Below are 12,827 nucleotides of genomic sequence, written 5' to 3'. Positions count from 1 at the left end.
TTTAGAGTATTGAAAACCCTCAGATGTAGTGTATTCTAACTACCTCACTTTTTAGGTAAAGAAACTGAAATCAAGAGTTTAAGTGACTCATGCAAAATCACACAGATGGTGAACATCAAAGATGAGATTTAAACCCAACCCCCCCCACTACAAAGCCAATACTCTTAATTGTTCACATTAGAAGTGAATAACTTTAAAAAAATCAAACTTTTGTTCTATTTTTATATGAAGTTTTTACATCATGTTTATTTACATTTAATTTCCCCCTAATGAACTTTTACTTGGAAACAAGAAAAAAACCATTTAAGCAAAGCTCTGTGAGAGAGTGAGCATTTCTATCTGGACAAATTCTACTTCAACATCTGAATTCTTGACTGTTTTATTGAGAGAAAGAAGATGTACTTCATTAGCAGTTCTGTAAAAGAGAGATTGTTCATTGGAATTTATCGGATCATATGATCTTAGTATCATAGATTTAGCATTGGAAGGAACTTTTGAAGCCAACTAGTGTAAATTCCTCATTTTACAGCTAAGGAATATGAAGCCCAGTGAGGTTAAATGATTCATTTGAATTCAGATGCATTTTTAGCATTGCTATTCACATTATTAAAGATATTATCTTTATTTTTCATTTGGATCTGCTTTCTTTACACTGAATTACTTCATGCAAATTTTTTAACATTCTTTGAATTTTCCCATAGTCATCATTTTTATGGTACAATAATATTTCATTATATTCATGTGCCATTTTTCAGCCATTCTTCAATCGATGAGTTTCAAGAATACACATACACACACATACATACATTTATAGAGATAGATAGATAGATAGAAAGATAGATAGATAGATAATGGGCTTTATGGTGTTTAGGTTCTGTGAAAGAAGTTTATACTATCCTATAATCTGAAGAAGAAAGTAATCTTAGAAATAATCTGAATGTTCCTTAGTTTATAGATGAAGAACCTGAGGCCCAGAAGAAGTTACATCTCTTATCTGAGTTGACAAATGTAGAAAGTGGGTGAGAACAGCCACTGTTTGTTGCATTTCCCTCAGTGCTGAGCACAGTTTCTGGCACATAGCTGGTGCTTAACAAAACCTTGTTGACATATTGAATGACTTTGCCTTCTTTTTTTCCTTTCCTTTTCTTCTTCTTTATCATCTTTATTTTTTTGGATTCAATTATTTTTTTTTTTGGTCAATTCACTTCCCCTACCTCCATAATAGCTTACTGCTGTTCATTAAATGGGAAATGTGCTTCAGCTGATCTAACTTGGGTATAAATCAAATTGAATTTACTAGGAAATGTCCAGAAGAAAACCAGACATGCTATATATAATTTACCCAATGTCTCCATTCCATTCAGTTGTTTCATGTTCTTTATACACAAGATTTTTAATATATGTTTTAACCTCCCTCCTACCTTCATCTTCTTCCTCTCCCCAAACAGTTTTTTTTTGCTTACACTTAGCCATCAAAGCAATCAGTATCTGACTTTGAAAAATTGGTCAATTAAAAATTAATTCAGCATAGATGAGAGAGATAAATAAAATATAATATCAATTTTCATCAAGGTTATTACTACTAATAAAGATGACCAGCTTTTATATTGTTCTTTCAGGTTTACGAAACACTTTACATATGTTATCTTCTTTGGTCCTTGTAACTACTTTGTAAAGTGGATGCTATTACTATCCTGAACTTAAGTCTTCCTGCATCTAACAGTCTCTACTTGCTAATGGATTACTCCCTACAAACTACTATGTCTTCATTATCCTTGAAAAAATCTTCACTTGATGGGCCCTACCTATCAATCATGCATTTCAGATCTAAGATTTTTACAGAGAAGGTCCTTGATAAGGAATTCTACAATAGGTGCCTCTACTTTTCTTCTTACTCTATTCTTAACTCTCTGGAGTATGGCTACAGACCTCATTATACAATTGAATCTATTATTTCCCAAATTATCAAAGATCCCTCAATTGCTATATCTAATAGCCTATTGTTAATCTGCCTCCTTCTTCACTTTTCTTCACCCTCCGACATTGTCAATCAATCTCTTATCTTGGATAGTTTGTTCTCTTTAGGTTTTCATGACACTGCTTTTTCCTAGCTCTTTCCTGACCTTTCTGATAGCTCTTTCTCAATCTTCTTTGCTGGATCTTCATCCATGTAATACTTGCTAGTTATGGATCCATGATCTCCAAGGATATGTGCTGGGTTCTTTCTTTATGTTACTTCATCTGGTAATTTCATCCACTCCTGTGGGTTTAATTATAATCTCTATGTTGATGAATATCACATCTATTTGCTCAACTTCTCTTCTGACCTCTTTACATCTCCAACTGCTATTCAGACATCTTAAGCTGTCTTGTTGACATTTTAAATTCAATATTTTCAAAACTGAAGCCCTCTTGAGGTTCTTTCAATTATTAATATGTATATACAAATATTGTTTGTACCAATCTATGGATTCCAAATCCAAAACTCATTCCTCTTTATCACTCTCATCTGATGAGTCATCTTAATCAAGCAAATAATTTGGCTTTTTTTTTTTTGCAGAGAATGACTTATTTTATTGGATGCCTCCTCCCCATTTCTTAGTATCTACTTGATGAGAAAGTGAATGAATTTAATTTTTTTAATGATTATAGGTCATACATAAAATGCAACCATTAGTTAATTAACTAAGTCTTCTGACACTAAATTGATAAAAACTCAGTCTCACTTGTTGCCTACATACTCCTTGCAAATGGTAACAGATAACTGAATAAGAAAGAAGGTTTGAACTTTTATTCTGTTCTTGCAGTCCCTAGTTTGACAACTTTTGTTGTGACACTATTACAGTTGGATCTGTTTTTGATACACATGGTAAATATAAGCAAATTTATTTATATTCATCAATATTAAGTATCTCAGGTATTCTGGAAAAGGCTCAGGAGTCTTTTTCTCAGTCCTATCAAATGCAAAATAAGCACTCACTAAACATCAGGGCAAGACTGTGACACTAATTATAACTTATAAGGAGGGGGGGGAGAGGAAGGATTACAATTCCTATAGGATATTTCAAGCCTGTAATGAATTTTCATAATAGAAATGAATTTGTTGCTTTTTAGTTGGACAACTGTAACATCATTGCATATAACTTAACTTTAACATCAAAATAAACTCATTAAAATTATAAATTAAACCTTTTAAAATGAGGTTCAATTTCTTATTAATTAGCAAAAAAAAAAAACAAGAAAGAAAATATTCTACAGCAATGGTGTCAAACTCAAATTGAAATGGGGGTCTCTAAACGGTACCCGGGGGAAACACCTTTACTTATTTTTTTTTTTAAATTTTAATGTTTCCTCTATTTTATTTTAGTTTTATTTGTTTTGGTAAATGTGTCCTAACTACATTTTAAGTTGGTTCAGACCTCCTTCAGAGTGTTATGGGACATGAACATCTCTGTCCTATAGGACTTTAAATAAAAAAAAAAACCCTCAAATTCTGAGTTTATTAAATTAAAGTAGTAATTTGGAAAACTATTCTATTTCTATATGAAAATGGTATTGTGCTCAAAACTACTTGTATTTTGATTAATTTCTCCTTCAATATTCAGTGCTGGTAATTATTGTCCATCTCCACATTTCTCCAGAATGCTAAAATACATACGTACATACCTATATACACACATACATATATATGTACACATGCACACACACATATATGGGTATGTATGTATATACACATACACATCATGAAAATACATTTTATTTATTTTTCTTTTTTTTTAGAGGAGACACAAAGGATATTATTTTACTTATAAAACCAACAATTTTCTTACACAATTTTAGACAGGTATCTGATTCTAGATATGACAGCAATGGGAAGGTTTTCATTACATACTGAAATTAAGATAGAGTGGGATTAAAAACTTAGTCCAAGGATGACCACAGGATGGTACCTTATTCATTTGTTTTTTCTTCCGCACATAGATCTCAAATTGCTTCACTATGGTGACTTTTTCCAATCATTTCTAACAGGAAGTACACCTCAGTGTTAATGTTTAGAAATTCTTCATATTGGTTGCCTTCTCATTTGTGAGATCTTCAACTGCCCATACATCTAGGGTATCTAACTGAAAGTTTCCCCTAGCTGATAATGTGTACTGTTATAAGTAGAATATCTAAGATTTGTTTTGCTGTGGCCTTTCCCAATATCATAATCAATCAAAGGTCCAAAGTAATCAAACTGCCCCTCCATGATCAATCCATTTGGTATAGTTTGTCACTCATAATTAAAAACATTTAATGTACATTGTATTCACTGTGTGTGTACACTCCAATGTTGGGAGAAATGGTAAACAGGAAGGATCTTCTCTCCCCTTGAAATTGGCTCTTGACCACCCAGGAGAGAGATGAAAAGCCAGCAAATATATAGTCACCCCTGTTTCTTTAACAGTAATAAGCCAGGATCTTTGTCTATAATATTCCCACAGAATTATGGAAAGCTGTAGTCATAAATTTGTTTAGAAAAAATCAGTCTCCATGTGTGCTAGAATTTGTATGGAGGTGGGAGATGCTATATATAAACAATGACAGGAATGTTGAGGAGGGTCATGACTTTTTTTTCCCCTATCTTTATACTCTAGAATGAAACTGGCAAGGTCTGGGTGAGAATCCTGGCCTGATGATCACATTAAGAAATGTCGAGATCTGGGGCACTTTAAGCAGCCAGTTTTCAATCAAATTGTCACCACACCAACTCTAAGTCTCTTCAACTGGGGAGTGGGTGGTGTGAAGGTGTCTTGTTTGAATGCTGAGAGCAGTTGAGTAGCCAATGCCTTTTCACCAGAAGCCAAATCTTGATTTTTGTTTACTTCCAACCTTTCAGTTCATTTCTGCAGCATAGCACATGTACTACAGAGATAATCAGATCCTCTGTAAACTCTTAGATTTGACTTGCTTTCACATCTTCAGTAGGTACAAGTGACATTTTCATGATCATGTGGCTTTTCTCCTCTGCATTTCCTTTTGAAGGCTCTGATATCAAAATGATAAACTGTTCTTTTGATGATGTTTTCACTAGGACTCAGAATGGTCCCCATCAGGTTAATATTCTTCCTTCTATCGTAGAGCCTGATTGTCATTTTCTCTGGTAAAGCACCCCCAAGGTAAGCCTATAGTATTTCCAATGATACTGGAATTGGAAAAGATTTTCTGCTCTTTTACACAGGATATCGTGTCCTAACCCTGTTATGGCAGCAAGCAATCCATCAATCTCAGTCTGTTCTTCAGGTAGAAACCATGGGAAATAATTGTGATCCAATGTGTTCGCCTAGTTCCCGTCTTTTCTTACTTGTGACAGAATACAGATAAAGCAAATGGGAGGTAGGAGGGGCAGGTTATTCAGTAAAGTGACATTCCAGCACAAAGGAAGAGCATGGTTTATCCTCCTGACATCAAGGACTTGCCTTAATCAGAGTAGGACCAGCAGCGCGAATGCTCTGTTGTTAGGTTTCTGGGCCCTGGTGGAGCTGGGCCACTGTGGTCCTCCTTGCCCCATGCAGCCCCTCCCTCTAGCTGCCTGCTCTGCCTTGCCCTTCTTCTTGTTATTTCTTTCATTATAAGGGAGGGAGTGTATAATCAGGATTGGAGGGAAATGAATGATGTAGCTTCTCTGACATTAAGTAAATTACTTAAATGAAGTTCATAACATAGATACATTTTATATTTTTAATTAATTAAATTAATTAAAAATTAATAATTTTTAAAAATTAGAAAAAATTAGAAAAAATTAGAAACATCTTCATTAGAAAAATAGAAACCCACAAGAGCTGATATAGGAAATTAGATACATATGCCTTATCATATTATAATATTTAGGGCTTACGCTTCAGTATATCAATGAATCCATGCCCTCATTGAGATGCTTACTTCAACACTGTACACCATTGCACATCCCTGGCTGCTCATCCTAGGCTATTCTCACCCTTGTATTTCCATGTTTGTTTTCTGTTATTGCCTTTTAAACTATCAATTTAAAGTCATTTACAAATTAACTGAAACAAAATAAAATAAACACACATATAATGAATCTTACATTTTTTTCATATTAAAGAAACATGTCCTTTTGTGGCAATCATTTGTTTTATACAATTTGACATTGAATTCACAATATTGTGACACATTTTAATTCATCAGGAAATTATATAAATCAAGTTCAAAATTACATGTATCTTTGAAGGACAGCTCATTTTGTTAAATCTAATCTTGATTGGTTAAGTTGTTTGGTAAGTCTGGTCTTAATTATATTCACAGACTTTCAATAGGGTTTAAATCAAACTAATTTTCAAGCCATAGAAGCATGTTAGTTAACATTTTTTAAATAAAAGTGGTTAATATTTATATAGTGCTTACTATGTTTCAATTCATTATTCTAAGCACTCAGCCCTGGGAGGTAGATGCTATTATTTTCCCATTACATAGACCAGGAAAGTGATCCAAAGAGTGGTTAAGTGACTTGCCCAAGGTCACACAGTGGGTATCTGAGGGTGGATTTGAATTCAGGACCACGTAACTACAGGCCTGGTGCTCTTATCTACTGTGCCAACTAGTTGCCCCAGATGAATTTTTAACCTTTTTTGACATACAGAGCAACCTCTGTTTCAACATCCTATTTAGTAATTTCTATAATTCCAAAATAATTATACTTCTCAACATATCCATATATTTATCAGTTATTTTCCCTGAAAACATAAAATACTTACAGGCCCACAGGAAGTTCAAAAAAAAATTCCTTCTCTCTCCTTCCCCCTCATCTTACAGCTAGTTCTTATAGTAGTACTTTTGGCAATAGTTTTTGGAATAGCCTGTAATAAAAAGTGACCTGGTTAAAAAAACAAAACAAAACAAAAACAAAAACAAAACTTTTTGTTTTTTTCTTTCAATCTTCAGGACTCCAGTTTTTACATCGCCTTGCCTGTGACAAGCAGTTTTTTCACACTGCATTTTAGAACAAGCTTTAGAATAAGCTTTCCAGCTAAGAGGACCCTCTGAAATATCTTGTTTGTTTTCTGGAGATGATTATTACTAATTTTATTAATTTTTCTGTTCACATTTGACCAAAATTTCCTTTGAGCTTCTATGTAACTGGTACCGTTTTATTGTCAGCCTAAATGATATTTGATATTCTTGTCTTCTCCAAACCAACAGTTGCTGCAATGGCTCTAGCAGACAATTGGTCTGTTTAAAAGCTACAGCATGTGCAAGTTTCCTTGGAGAGATATCCAATTAAAAAAAACATAGAATAAAAGGACATAAAAAATAGAATAAAAAAAACATAGAATAAAAGCACAACAAATGATAGCAATGAATATGCTTAAAATAAAACCCAACATTCAGTTGAAATGGAAACAACTAAAATTGAGGTAACCAGTTCAGTCTGGTTTCTTTTTGTCACATTCTGACAGTATATATTAGCTAAGTTTCAATAAAGATACAGAATCACTTCTGCCAAAAAAAAAAAATGAAAGTTTATCAATGTTATCATATGTCTCAGGAAATTCTTATACCAATGTATAAAATCATCAATATATAAATGTAGATGTATGTCTCAGGAAATTCTTATACCAATGTATAAAATCATCAATCATCAATAATCATTCACATTTACTTACAAAAAGAAGGGCAGTAAAATTACTTATAGCTTTTATTTTTAATATATATTAAATTTAACATGGTAGAAACTATATTCCCTTACTTATCTATATCACTCTACGAAACACCTTCTGATGTCATATGTATATTTTATTAAATATATATATATATATATATATTTGGCTAGGCAATGGGGCTCAGTGACTTGCCTAGGGTCACACAGTAAGTGTTATGTGTCTAAGTCAAGATTTGAACTCAGGTTCTCCTGAATCCAGGGCCAGTGCTCTATCCACTATGCCACCTAGCTGCCCCTGTCCTATATATTTTTATAAATGTTTCATTGATGCTCATTTTTCTTTCTTCTCAATTTTTTTTTCATTACCATTAATAACCCCACTCATTCGTATTATCCATATGCCCAACCCATTTTTTCCCTCTGAATTTCTTCTGCTTGTATTTGCTGTGATGTTACTCTCTTTTTATGGTTTACTTCTTGGGATGCTCATAACCTGTAATATTTCTTCATTGTGTATATTGTTTTCTTCTGTTTACTGATGTTTTCAGTCTCAGTTTTTAGTTTGGGATTTTTTTTTTGTTTGATCCATGTCCTCCTGCACTTTCTGGATGAGTTGGGTACACCAAATCTTAGATACTTCTGTGGCCAATTTAGAAGGAATAACTATCATTAGGTCTTATACTCTACTTTTATTAATGCTTTCTCTTTCATTCTCCTGGTGGCGCCATCTGAGTTCAGGCTTCAGAAATTCTCTTTAACTTCTCTTTGCATCATTTACAAGGTGGAATTGTTTCCAACCCCTGCTGTAGCTGTAGCAGGCCCCAGTGGGAAGGTGGAAATTGCATTCTTCTCTTCACCACAGCCTTTCCACATGGAGTTGACTTTTTCCCATATTGTGATTTCCACTGCTTGTTGAAGAGCACAGCCTGGCCCTCTTTCTCTGTTAAGTGACTTTTCAGTGATAATTTGATCCCTGTTTGTGTCTTGATAAACTAAGTCAATGACTGGGTTTCTGGAATCCAATTACTGGAGCTGACACTGACTTTCAACACACCTGTTGAGAATGCTGACTAGGTCATGGAACAGTTACTGGAGTTTATGATGGTTTCCCTACCACTTCCCATCTCCCTTAATTCTGTGTTTATCCAAGCTGGCACTGGCTTCCCTAGTTTATTCCCTTCCACCTGCCTCCATTAACTTCTCAAATCTTAAATATTTCTGGAATAAATGAAAGAGTTTGCTTCTGTTTTATCCTTCAGTTGTCATTTTCAGATATTTACTAGAATTTATGTGGGAAACTGCCTGCTTTTCTCCATTAAACTACAGCATCCCATTCAAAAGTACAATATTTTTGAATGTAATCTTTTTGTCTTATAAAACATTGTTGTTGTTTTTAATTAAAAGAAAGAAATACAGCAAACTATCTACCTGTTATTTAACATATATAAATCAAATAGGTTAGTTTGGAGGAAAAGGCTGTCAACAGAATATAGCACTTGAGGCTTGAAGGATACTGAGGATTATAGGAGCAGAGGTGTGGCAGGAGAATACTCAGAACACTAGGGGATAGGCAGTGCAAAGGAACAGAGATGGGAGTCAGTGTGATACATATAAGGAAGAACAAGTAGACCCATATGGCTGATCTGCAGTTGAGTATGAAGGAGAATAGTAGGTAAGTAGGCTAGGAATGTAGAAAGAGGGCAGATTGGGAAGAGATTTAATTGACAGGTAAGCAATTTATGTTTGAGCATAGAAGAATTGAGACCCTATGAAATTCAGTAGAGAGGGTGGCATGATCAGACAACTATGTTAGAAAATTTTCTTTGATGGCTATGTTGAAGATGGATTTAATTTGGAAAATACTTAAGACAGAGAGACTAATTAGGAAGATATGGTAATAGTTCAAGTGAGAGGTGATAAAAAACCTGAACTAAGATAGTTGGTATATGATTGAAGAGAAGGAAGCATACGAGATATGTTTTGAAGAGTGATTGAAATGACAAACTTTTGCTACTGATTTAGTCTATGAGATTTAAAAAGTGAGGAGTCTATAAAAGCAGAGGAAAAGTTTTTGCAGTAACAACAACATTGGAAAGACAAACCATTTTGAAAGACTTAATAATTCTAAATAATGTAATGACCAATCATGATTGTAGAGCAAAAGTAACATACAAGCATCCCATAGAATGGCCTGTAACATTCCAGGCTATGACAGGAAACAGACTAAAATGTAATTACAGAATATTTAACAAATTTAAGTACACATATAATAGAATGTAGATAATGTTAATATGTGTTTTTTGAAGGCAATATATTCTTATGCATGGTTTAGTGTAGGGGTGGGCAACTTGTGGCCTTGAGGTCACATGTGGTTCTTTAAGTCCTCAAGTGTGACCCTTTGACTGAATCCAAACCTCACAGAACGAATCCCTTTAGTAAAAAAGATTTGTTCTGTAAAACTTGAACTCAGTCAAATGGCAACACCCAAGGACATAGAAAGCCACATGTGGCCTCCAGGCTGCAGGTCCCCAACCTCTGTTTTAGTGGTTTCCATTTCTATTTGAGTTTGATAAATAGAATAATGATGATGAACCATGCTACCCATGTCACAGTGGTGAGGCCAAAGTCTCGATACAGAATGAGACATATATATTTAAACATGATCAGTATGTTTTCCTTGACTATCCATATTTATTACAAGTTCCACCCCACCATCCTCCCATGGAGGGCAGGAGAGGAGAAGGCAAGGAAATAAATATTTGTTAATTAGGGGAAAAAAAGTAAAACAAAATAAAAAAGTATTTTTTTAAGAGCAAATGAGTAGTCTAGGAATATATGAAGGTTGCAAAGTTGGGTAAATGGAAGAAAGGTATACATGAATATTTGGCTATGTTAATATATGCACATATATTAAAGCCAATTTTAATGCATATTTCAGATTTTTTGAAAGCTATTATTGCTTTATATGCAATGACTTCTGACAACTTTAAGATAATTGACGACATATGCAAAATATATACTTTCCAAAAAAAGGCAGAGAAAAAATATCTGAAATATGATTAATTAGTAATTATTCCAAATCATCAGTTGATATTATCAAGCTAGATCTCTAGAAATGATTATGTTAATCATTTTCAATATATACTATATTCTTTTAATTACATATTTTTTTAAAAAGGTTATTGTCAATTGCCTGGATCCAAAACATAGATTAGAAAGTCTCACAACTTTTCATTTTCAAGAATCTAGCTTACTTAGGCTGATTCAAGTCTTATTCCTTTTCAGAAACAGGAACTATGTTTCTTTGAATATCTGTTCCTAACCACTAATGGTCAGGGCCTATTGAGACAAGAACACAGCAATATGTGTGACATGGACTCAGATTCTTAAAAGTTAGCCAATAACTCACTAAAATTCAGATTCCTTAAGAGTCTGGCCAATATGATGGGTGTACTAATAAACCTTGTCTTTGGTTGAAAGAAGACTTGGGTAGAATTCATTTGGGCAGGACCTGAGTGTTGTGATTTTGGGGTCTGAGAACCTCTAAACCTCAACATTTTGGTGACCTGTACAGGGAAGCTACCTAACCCTCTAGCCAAGCCTGGAAGGTATGTAAGCCTCCCCACTCTTCTTTCTTGCCCTACAGTTGAGGTCACTTTCCAAGCACCTAGGAAGGCTTAGAAGTGCTTTTTAGGCAGACAGTTAGGAGGCTGTCTTGAACTCAGCCTGATGCTTTCAGCCTCTCTGTTCACTTGGTCGGTTTGAGGCCACGGACCTGGGTACACCTTCTTCAGCATAGAGGACAAGGACAGATGCTCTATCCGGAAGCATATGGCCAATTCTGTTGATTCCCTTGATGCTAGGGAATTGGGAAAATTGCAGGTGTTTTGGTTCCCTGAGGCTTACTTACTCCCTTCCATCTACACCCCTGAATCCTCCTTCGTGGAGGTTACAGGGAAAAGTTAGAACAGCTAAAAAAAATCTTAGCAGATTCTGGAAGTTTTGTGATCATTAAGGAGTTTTGAAACACCTCTTTATAACCCTAGTCATTCCCTTCTCCTACTCCCTTCCCTTGAGTCAAGAAGGTATCTTTGTTAACCCTTCTCACAGGAGAAGAGAGTTTCACCCTCCCCCAACCCACCTCTGAATTCACCCTCGACAGCATGGGTCCCACTGGCAATGGCCTTGGGCCCTGGGGCAACCTTTGCCTGGAAGCATCACCCAGGTTCAGCACATTCTGCTCAAAGTAAAGAAGCTAGCCTCTCAACTTGGGTAAGCATGTTCTTTTAAATTTGTAGTTTTACCTGTTAATTATGAGCTGTTGATTCTCTGTGTAAAGTAATTTGGAAATGCATTTAAAAAAACTGAAGACACCTGATTGGTAATGGGTTTGTATCAAGTTTCAAATTGGTAATCTTTTTGTATCAGTTATGTCAAGCAACTATTCATAATTTGGTTACTACTAAAATAATTTGGCTATTGTTGGTTATTGTTTAAATGTGTAAAACTTGCCAAAAAGCTTGTTTGGGTATTGTCTTGTTGGGAATTTACAAGTATGTAGAAATGATCTCTAACGATTGCCTTTTACATCAGGACAAATTTTAATTTGATATGTGAATCCTGGAAAAGGTTTTCATAAATTGTGAGTAGTGAAACTTGCTGTTTGAGGTAAAAGCTCATAGGATTTTATTTTGAGTTGTCTGATAGATCATACTCCATCAATAATCAATAATCTACCATCTGAGAGAAATGCCACAAGCCACTCAGAGAGAATGTGATACTGGTGAGAAGTCAGCATTGGAAAAAGCTAAGAGGACAATTTTAGCCTCAGTCTAAGATGAGATCCTCCTGGTTCAGTTTCTCCATTATGTTCCTTTGAAAAGGAATGTTACCCACCTGGCTATTCCTGAATCTGGCTGTGAGGTGGATTTGATACTGCATGATTAGAAGACTGAATTATTCGAATCCAAACAGAGCTAAGGATGTTTTAACCTGTCATATCTGGGCCTTGCAGTCTTTTCTGTCAGATTTATGTCTTCCAGACTACAGGCCATTCACTTACAGTTGGTAGCAAACAGTGGTTACCAGCCAATGTCGCCGCATCGTTCCCTGGATGCAATCTGTGCTGGGTTCCAATCAACTTTCTCTTTGGGATGCCCTCAAGGCA

The 12,827-nt window shown here is 34.8% G+C and overlaps 2 pseudogenes; both read right to left on the bottom strand.

Annotated features, from left to right (window-relative positions):
* Positions 1-3,951: 3,951 nt before the first annotated feature.
* LOC114046178 lies at positions 3,952-5,551 on the bottom strand (annotated as a pseudogene).
* Positions 5,552-11,337: 5,786 nt separating this feature from the next.
* The window catches only part of LOC114046177, an 85,691-nt pseudogene continuing 84,201 nt past the window's right edge, over positions 11,338-12,827 (bottom strand).

The sequence above is a fragment of the Vombatus ursinus genome, unplaced genomic scaffold, assembly GCF_900497805.2.
Source record: "Vombatus ursinus unplaced genomic scaffold, bare-nosed wombat genome assembly UNPS02014781.1, whole genome shotgun sequence".
NCBI lineage: Eukaryota > Metazoa > Chordata > Mammalia > Diprotodontia > Vombatidae > Vombatus > Vombatus ursinus.
The sequence above is the reverse complement of the archived record's forward strand: the minus strand, read 5'-3'. Positions and strand labels throughout refer to the sequence as shown.